Source organism: Malurus melanocephalus, unplaced genomic scaffold, assembly GCF_030028575.1.
Source record: "Malurus melanocephalus ecotype Western Australia unplaced genomic scaffold, MMel_1.1 scaffold_225, whole genome shotgun sequence".
Classification (NCBI taxonomy): Eukaryota; Metazoa; Chordata; class Aves; order Passeriformes; family Maluridae; genus Malurus; species Malurus melanocephalus.
In genome coordinates this window covers 1,010,613-1,020,804 of record NW_026623457.1, presented here as the reverse complement: position 1 = coordinate 1,020,804, position 10,192 = coordinate 1,010,613, and the positions used below count along the sequence as shown (strand labels likewise).

Here is a 10,192-nt window from a genome sequence, read left to right as displayed (position 1 = left end):
ASAACMCTGCCCTWGCCAAATTACTTCAGGTGCATCCCRGGTCCCCATTTGTGAAGCAGCTTTCTGGTGCACACCAACCACCTTTTTTTCACTCCTTTTACTCCTTTGTTTTCTACCATGGAAAGTCTCAAGCTTCCGCTGGTGTGTGGTGCTCCTTGGCACTTACCCTGCCATGCTGTTGCTGCTATTTACAGCTCTCCTGGTTTTCTTGAGTCAAATATCCAAGTAAAACAGAAGTTTCCACGTGTGAACAATGCAATGTATTCAAGGAAAAACCAACAGCAATAAAAGGTATCAGATCACTCAAAGGAAAAAGAATGAATTAGGGGAGAGGTTGGAAAGAAAAACTACATTTAGCATTTTTTCTCCCTGAAAAGAGAGAACAATCTACTGAAGAAAAAGAGAAAAACATAAATTGTTCATAAATTAAAATGTCAATGGCTTATTCCCTGTACAGTGCATGTCATCTTTACTACAAATATTTCTGACTGTCATACATCCATGTCCATGACTGCTGTCTTCTTTTCTGTTTGTCTTTACACAAATCCACTGAAAAACTTCTCTTCAAATATACTTCATATTCTTCAAATATGAAGTTTGCTATGGAAGTATTCCTAGCTCAACATGTTTTGCCTGCCAGCACTTACACAGGCAGCCTTTGTGAGTTAATTATTCCAGGTGGCTTAATTCTTCATGACAAATAATAGAAAGGTAGAAAAACACTATTTTTCTAACCCTTACAGAAAGTGAGCACTAGGCTGCATTAAGTCTTGTGTATCTTTTCAGAGRCTGTAGACTTTAATGTCCAGAAACAAACTAGTTTATAGCCCAAAAAAGAGACTGAGAAAATCCTTGCACTGAAATCAACAGCAAYGGTCTGTTTGTCTTCCTTGATCAGCTGAAGTTCCTCCAGTGGCTCAGTCCCAGAGTTCAGAGCTGGCTTGGTCAGAATCAAACCATAAATAATAAATGGCTCCTGTGTGCCAATCACATCACTGAACACCATCAATGGCCTGTGCTTTTTTTACTGTGCAGCCCAGAGGGAGCAGCGCTCTTCCAGGTATCTGCAGCCCACATTTTAGTGGTATCTATAGAGATAAGACCTGCTGAACCTCTGCAGCTCCAAACAATGATGGAGGTGCTCATGGAGATGCTATTTCATCAGTCTTTGACCTSAGAATGTCACCAGTGACTTTAACACAACACATTGGTGCTGTGAGATGGAGACTCAAAGACACAGCGGCTGTTCATCACATTTGATCACAAGTTTTTGAGTGCTTAATTTCTAAGAGTACAAAAACTTAAATATATAGGCATTTCTGCACATTTGGATCTAACTAGACTGCTGATCCTTTCCTTTCTCCCTCAGATTTTTGCTGGGGATAATATTATATTTGACCGTCAAGAAGGGTTAGAAAAATCGTGTATCATCAGTCCACAATTCATCACAGCCAATTTTCAATCAAGCACTTGTTTACTCTGATATTTTTATTACATTACTGCACACATTATTAATGTTGCTTTCAATGTAAACAATTTATATTTGTATTAATGATGGTTTAAAAAAAAGTGACTCCACTGTAATGTTTCAGAATAAAGTTGACATCACAAGTTGACAAGGCCTGAGATTCTTAAGATGAAATGCCACAATGTCAGTTTGACAAAAATGTTTGTTTGCAGTTATGCTCTGCATGATTGTTTATTAAAAAAGTTCATGAGCCAAGAAGACTTGATGTACTCCGTGCTATTGTATTATGTAGGAGAAGTTGCTGTACTTCAGATCCTGGAGAAGGACAGAAACCTTGAATGAGGACAGGAACACCAAGGGTATAAATGTCTCCTGGCCCAAGGTCTGCARTAGGCAGTGACAGTGGGAGTTAAAAACTCTTGACCTGCAACTCCATAGTTCTCTGTAAAAGACTTATTTTGCTAGATTTGAAACAGACCATGTCAGTCAGTGTCAGACACAGGTAAGGATATTAGATGGTCTGCTGGTCTTTCATGGTATCTGACTCATGGAATCATATCATAGAATTGTGGAATGGCTTAAGTTTGAAGGTACCTTAGAGACCACTTAGCTCCAACCCCCTCTACCAACCCTAGATCAGGTTGCTCAAGAGCTCCATCCAACCTGTCCTTGAACACTTACAGGGATGGGGGAGCCACAGCTTCTCTGGGGAACTCATATCAGTGCCTTGCTACCCTCTTGGTTAAGAATTTCTTCCTAATATCTAATCTAAATCTCTCTTCCTTTAGTTTAGAACTGTTTGCCTTTTTCCTATCAATATGGACCCATGTAAAAAGCTGCTTTCCCTCAAAAGATTATAAGATTATAAAGCCCCCTTTAATTACTGGAAGTCACCATGAAGTCTTCCTGGAGTCTTCTCTTCTTCAGGCTGAGCAGCTCCATTTCTCTCAGCCTGCCTTCATAACAGAGATGCTCGATCCCTTGGATCATCTTCATGGCTTCTGCTGGACCCTCTGTAACAGGTTCACATCCTGGCCCAGGAGCAGCACTTTGCCCTTGGACTTGTTCAGCTGCATKAAGTTCTCATGGGTCCAATTCTCAGGCTTATCCAGGTCCCCCTCTGTGACTGCTTCTCTGTGGTTTGGTGCAGCCAGAAAGATCTGTCATTTGTCTTCATCTCTGTGGAAGACTTGTAATATGTGGTGATTTAGGGCAGCCAATGAAACAACAGTCTGTGTGTGACACTGATGCTGTAATCGGTTCCTTAAGACACTGAGAACAACTCAAAATGGGATAAATTTACACTGGCACATGATAGTGATTGACTAAAAAAGGAAACTTTAATGATAACCAGTTAAAAACCCTCATCATTAAATTCTATAAACTAGTCACTAGGGGGATTTTAGGTAGGCCAGACTGTTTTTTTCTGTCAGCAAAATTCCTTGTTACAAATTTTGTTAACAAGCTTTTAGGGTTGATCGGGGCAATTTCTTTCCTTTGTCGAGTTGAAATCCATGCTAGCTGCTTGTTAGGGAAGAAAAACATAATTTTTGTTGTGACTACAGTGACTCTGATACCACTGTGTGATGTTTACCGGGGCTGCTGAGCCCAAAGCAAAGATTTGTACACTGCTTGCAAAACTGACTGTAGCGTGCAGGGCTCTTGGGAGGCAAACCTAGAAGCCAGATGAAGTATAGTATGTCATGATTTATACTCAGTGTGGGTTATCCTCTCCATTAGAGGCAGTCACAGGCCAGGGATGCAGTTCAGATCTTTCTACTCAAGCCTATACAAAAAGGTAAACATTTGTCAGACTGTGCTTTTAGAAAATGTAGTTARCAACTAACACTAAGCTGCTGTACAMAGCACCCCAGAACATTCAGATGYCTGTGCTAAAATAACCCCAGCTCCACCACTGCCTAGGGCTGTAGCTCTAGTACTCTCTATCAAGCATTATTTATGTGGTGCAAATGTGCTGCACAATTCCTGCTGTTTTGTTTGCGTTTTGTTTGTTTCTCTTTTCCTGATGACTCGTGTTCATGAAATAGTTGACCACTTCTGTCAGAGATCCTTAGGAGACAATTATTATATTACAAGATTATAGATGAATGTTGCATTRTTTAAGCCCTAATAGAGGTCCTGGTATGGGATAATTCAAGCTCTTGAGCACCCTACAAATCTACCAATGTACTTGACAAATAGATCTGGTGATCACTAATCAGTAGTGTSTAAGTTGTCTACTCAAAGTAATTAATGTAAAACCTATTATAAGTCCTAATATTCATTTGGTCACATGAAAATTCAGGTTGGAAAGGGCCTCAAGAGGTGTCCAGTCCAATCCCCTGCTCAAACAAGACTCAGTTGTGAGATCAGACCAAGTTGCTCAGAGCTATAGAGATTGGCCTTGAAAACCCCCAAGAATGGAGAGTGCCCAGTGTCTGTGTGCAATTTGTGCCACTGCTGGACCAGAAYGGGGAAAACATTTCCCCTTAAGTCCATTCTGAACCTCCCTTGTTTCAAAGTCTGCAGTTCCTTCTTCTCCAACTCTGTGTTGCTGTGCACAGCCCAGACCATTTCCCTGATGCTGTGCTCATAGGTTCAGCAGCTGCTGCTGAGTCCTCCCAAAACCACTCCCTCTCCAGGCTGAAGCAGCCACATCTCCCAGGCTTTGCCTGCAGTGCAATCACTCCTGCCCCTATCATCGTGGCTGTCCTACACTGGGATTGTTTTACTTTKTCAACATCTTTCTTATGAGTGAGACAAAGATAAGACTCAGCTGTCGAAGGTGTCTGTAATTGGGGTGCTGACCTTCAACACTTCTGTGGGAATACTTAAACTAAAGCAATCAGAAATAGTGATGTGGTCATTCCTTAAGTCAGTGCACAAATTTGCTCTCATTTGATTTACAAAATAAGATTTGAAAAGTGACAGTGCAGTTTTGTCCCTACAAAATGATCATCTCCTGGAGTTCCTGTACAGTATCAGAAATAGAAATGAGAGCTCCCAGCTATGTGTCACGATGACAGCTCACAAAGCCCTCAGTTCAGTGGTAACAGAAACCTTTAAAAACACTTCTTGTCAATAAAACTCCTTAAAAGCTTTCATAATAAATCCTGGAGGGTTTCCTTGCATAGAATGTGGCACTTTCTTTTTCTTGAAAATTAACTTTCTAGTGAGTGGCCTACTTGCTGAACTTCTAAACATTAAAGTCAGTGAAAACTAGGGGGATGGAGGGGCAGGAGATTACTCACAATGGAAGAACAGGCTTACCCGAGGGTAGTTTTGTGTTAGAAACCACTAGCCTAGAAGTAAATTGATTTGGTAGAAGAAACAAGAAAAGCAAAGGAAGAAAACCTACATTTTAAATTACTTTYACTTTCAGGTAGCTCTAAGTGACAGTAGCAAAAAATTATGCAGCTCTCTGTTTGACATTTCAAATGTCTCCACTTCAGCTCTGCATTTGTCCTGGTTGTATTTGCTTTTTATGAAAATTCCAGAGAATGCTTTTGTTTGTAGGAAAGTTTGCCATCATCCTTTTTGATATTCCCAGATGYCTGAGCAGTGCAGATTGAAAGTCATGATCAGCTATTTGCACCCAAAACTTGCTTTGAAGACTAATACTGTCCAATGTGAAACAGAAATGGCACCATATGCTCTCTGTAGCCAATAAAAGCACATTCATGTTTTTCATATCATTTTTAATATCATCAAAATAGAGACATCTTCAATGATAGAAATACAATAAACCCAGCTAACTAACTATATTTCTGAACTGAGCATTTTAAAGGGAACCCTTACTATTGGCTGTAAATCCTRCAAGATATCAAGAATGAAGACATTTTCACCTTTGCAGACTATTCCGGATTTCACATAAGAGTGGTGCTTTATGTTCCCCAAAATTTTTTCCCTTAAATTTTCTCTGTATTGTTGTGCATTCTCAAGTTGCCTTGTTCTTTCTCAGTTTGTTTTTGGAGACAAAGTAGAGCTTTTCTTTCTATGCCCTTCCTTTCTTTTCATAGCAAGCTTTATTTTCTTGAGGATTTTTTTTGTTGTTGTTTTTTGGGTTTTTTTAACACTGTTTCTGTTTACTTGGGATGTATTTTTCCCTTGGACTGTTTTCCCCCCTTCCCAATTATATCTTTTTCTTTCATGCTGTTTTCCTTTGCTCTGGCTTTCCGTTTCATTCCCCTGCTAGTGTGTTTGTTTTTCAGATTCTGAAGCTTCTTTAGGCTATGACTTCTATCAGCCTCTGGTTCTGAGAGGAGCGGTGCACAATGGACGGGTCCTGTGGGATTGATGTTTCAATGCACTGAGAATGCACCGAGGACTCAGGCAGACCTAATCATATTGCACAGTTTGATTGCAGTGTGATTACCCCTGGAAGAAGGGTTGTTTTCTTTCTCCCACCGCAGAGAGCTGGGTAGTCAGCACTGAATAAGAGAAAATTTGAATGACATCAGACAATTGAAATACTTTCTAAATAATGGATCCACATCCTGGCTATACAAACTAAAAATGTATTCCTATTGTTGTTGAACTCCTCAGGAGCCATACAGAGTCCTCAGAAAGGCCCTTTCACATGGGAGCAGATGTGCAAAAGGAAGCATTTATAGGAAATTAACTTTTCCCCCCCMGAGTTCTAGAGACAAGATGAAAAAAGGCAGCATGGGAACATACACCATAGTAACTGCCCTAACTCAGAAATGAGCTTTATATAAATACACGCAGAAGAACAGATGCTTAGAGATGCATAGGTTATGTCTTATCCTTATTTTAAYTTGAAGCAAAGCTTAGATCCCCTCCTCCTTCCAGGAAAACAGAAGTTAAGAGGGGAAAAAAGTACTATTAGAAAAGAAGTCTGTTATTTCTGTCAATAGGAAAGATTTCTTTTAGAGGTGGTTTTGTCTTGAGCCCCTGTGRTCTGCATATGCACATTTAGACCTTAGGTCTCTGGCCTAAACTCAGGGATAAAATACCATGCAAGAAATGAGAAGGCACAGATCACTCCTTGTCACCACCAGCACGCTACAGCATTCCCATGAAAAGAGGGGAGAGGAATGCAGAAACAAGGCAGAAAGGTGCTGGTAGGATGAGGGTAACCTTGGTAAGACCTTATTATTACACACAGTGGGAGAATGGTCCAGTAGCTAATGAAGCAGCACAGAAGTTAAAATACATTATTTTAATTCTCTACTCCATTACCCACTGTTACAGCAGTGATGGGAAAACCACAAGATTCTCTGTTTCGACAATATTTGGGTGCCTGACTGATACTAATTTCAAGTGAAATGAAACACATAAATATTTTTCCAATATCTCAAAATTGGCACCAGCCTTTCCACTTCTGGAACAAAGGCTGCTCTGCCTCTTCTTAGGGGTACTTGGGAATGAATGTGTCAGGATTTCATAGAGCTGCTCAGCATTCTCAGCATGCAGCTGGTGGAGATTGTGTTCAGCATCTTGGGTGTCTTGTAGGAAGTACAGCTACRTGTGTAGACACCAGGCACGAGCAGGCAGACTTGTCCTTGGTACCAAGCTCTCCCAGACCTCCTCCCACACACCTTTCTAATGGGCACACTCTGACCAGGTAAAATCTACYTAACAAATACCAGCTGCCTTCAGCAGAAGACTTCTGGGTTCTTCCAGGAAGAATTTCAKGTTATTCATTCCACCTACCTGGCATCAGTTAAATAATCCTGTAAGGATTCCTGAGTAAGAGGAACTGACAGTGCCAGCAGGCTATGCTGGGGACTGTCAGTGCTGCCTCTGCTGTACCCTGTATCACAGTGTGCATGCAGAGAGCACTGATCTTCCAACCAGAAGGTCACTCACAGCAGAAAGCAATGTAAGAGGTTGGATCATCTGGCTTTGAAGCCATTCACAGCCAAAAGAATATCTGCAGGCTGTGCAGCAAGGCAGGCTGGGGCAAAGCCAAGTGCTTTTGTCACTAATAAATTTGTGGGCAACGAAGTAATATCCAACTCTTACTTCATCTGGCTCCTGTCTCACAAATGTCATAGTTTTTTAGGAGAAACTGAAGTTGAGAAGCAGCCCTCAATTTTTTGACAGTTTTTGTGATGAAACCTCATCAGATTGCTCATCRAGCTTACCATTCAATGCAGGAGGGAGGCATGGTTAGGGAAGCTGATGGGACAGATCCCATAAATGACAAAAGGAGTGAGGTGGAGGAGCTACTCAGGATGCTGAGGTGGGAGGTCAGGTCTGCATCCTCTCTGACAGGAAGGGCAGTGGCAGTCCATGAGGATTGGTCCTGCTGAAGGCCTGCAAGATCACCAGAGGGACCAGAGACAGAGATCATCCCCCAGGAAACTGCTACAGTCAGAAGAGCCATTCACGCCTTCTACATTGTTTTTTTCTCCCCATCTTATGGAAGCATTCTTATATTGGTGATTTCTGTGATTTATTGCTAAACTTGGAGCTGAGGGGGTTGTCACGAATTTAACACTTTGACATCACTGTGACTTTTATAGGAGCAAGGAGGTTGTAAAGAAAAAGCTCAACTCCACTTTCAATGAGGTAGCTATGGTATATTAGGAAAAAGAGTGAGACACAGATAAAATTCATGTGACAAATAAATGGGTATTTCTATGAGAGTGTTCAAAAGAATTTTCTTTGCAAACAAGATAATCTTAAAATGACCATGCTGGGAATCACAGTTTAAAATAAATAGTAATAAAATTTAGAATTTATTTGTGAACATCCAAGTATTTTATGCTTTTTCATAAACACTGTGAGCACAAAAAATGAGAGTTCATTCATTTTCTGAGTATTTTATTATTGCTTTTCTAGAGCACCTGGGTTATTTCTTCATTCTGTTTAAGACSCTTCATCATTTCTTTATCTAATCTCAGAACCACATGGGATCCTACTTCCACTAATCTRTCTTACATGCTTAGTGAAAGCTGATAGTAAGATAGGGAGAGGAGCTAAAGACATTATTTTAATGAAAAGCAATGATCAAAATATTTGGTGCACTGTTTGGAATAAAAAATAGAGCGTACAATATAAAATGCTTCACTAATACTAACTATGTTGACTAGAAAATGTATCCATAATAATATACATTACCTCCTTGGCCACCACAGGGACAATTTGCCACATGGGTGCTGTTCAGGTGTTTCAGCAAGATCCCRGAATGACAAACTACAAGACAACCCTGAACAGCGTTTGTTACAAGCTACTCYTTCAACGTGAGACTGCACATACTGATTTCTTTTTAAATGGATTTGGGTTGCCTCTGGTTGTACAAAGAGATTGATTCCTATGAAGTGAGAAAGCTCTGCTGTATCACTTTGTAGGACTGACATGACAACGTGACAGACATGGCTTCATATGAACACATTGCTTATTAGATTSTGAGCAAAGCTGAACGCTGTCATGTGCAGAGCACATTTCCTCTCTAAAAGAACACTCRGCTGTGCTGGGAAGCAGTCAGAGAGAAATAAGAGAGATCCCTGGGTGTGAGCCACAGGAGTGATACACGGGGGCTCTAGGTGAGGATTTTCCTCACTCAATGTTGTGTCTGTCCATATTTAGTCTTCTTTTATATGTAGATCTTTGTCATGTTTTTTCAGTCAAAAATCTCAAAAATCTACTTAGGTTACTAAGGATAATTTGTCCCTTAGATATTTAAAAAGAGCTAATATAAAACAGGACAAATATATTTGCAAGTCAGCTCTTTGTCTTTGGAAGGAAGCTGGAACTCCATGAAAGATGTATATTACATGTCAAAACCCAGGAGATAATTAATTCATAAAATTAGCTATTCAGAGAAGCTGCTTAGCAGAAAACGATCTACTACTAGATATTAAAAAAAAAAAATCTTGCACAACATAAGTTTCAAATCCTACCTTTTACTGGAACTGAATCTAGTAGCCCTTGCTGGTGCCTTCATTGCCTGGGGACCTGAGGCCAGGGCTCTGMTGTGCCACCTGCACCACTGCCCCTGCCTGGGGACAGCCTTATCCCCTCCTTGGCAGACTGCAGCTCTCTCATTCCCATCTCCAGGCACCTGAGTCCTCGTGGCTTCACATTTTCTTCTAGATTATATTTTGGGGCGTAACACCTAAGGCCCAGTTAGAAGCAGTTAGAGGCATATCTAGCCTAATATCAACATGTCAGTGCCATCTAACTGAGTTAATTAACTGAAGCATTCTGTCACTCTGATGTGGTTATGTTGCTCCTGGRTGCAGAGCTCACAAGCTTGCAGTTATTTCTGATCCCTGCATCTCACTCCCTTGTGAAGTTGRATAGACTCTACCATTAGTCTGAGCCAAAGATTTTGCTTCTGCATCTTACTTAAGTTAGYTTTTCTATTATTTATTTCCTTCACTGAGGTACACATCCTCATGAACATACACCCTCATTATTGTCCTGTTCTTGTAGAAAACCTTCATCAGGATCTCTGCTGCTTATAGATTTATATAAAGGACTCCTGAGTGTTGAGTWAGAGATCAGGTGGTTACTCTGAGGTGAGTAACTAACAGCAGTGCCACTGTTACACATAACTAACAGAAGTGAGACCTTTGGGTCTCATCTGCACTCCCATGTAGTTTACCCTTGTTGCCTTCAGTGTGTTTGGAATGGGATTTTATTGCAGTGACTCCAACCTTCAAACTCGCCACTAACACTGCCACCACCACCACCTTTGAATAACTAGCTCTGAGAAATGCAGATGGGATCATTCACTAAATTGCCCCTTAT

General features: G+C 40.7%; 1 long non-coding RNA gene across 1 annotated transcript; it reads right to left on the bottom strand.

Annotated features, from left to right (window-relative positions):
* Nucleotides 1–5,797: 5,797 nt before the first annotated feature.
* Nucleotides 5,798–9,501, bottom strand: LOC130578386 (uncharacterized). Its single transcript, XR_008965873.1, has 3 exons — nt 9,340–9,501; nt 7,579–7,750; nt 5,798–5,898 (listed from the first exon to the last, which is right to left on the bottom strand). It is a non-coding gene; the product is annotated as an uncharacterized LOC130578386 (long non-coding RNA).
* Nucleotides 9,502–10,192: the final 691 nt, after the last annotated feature.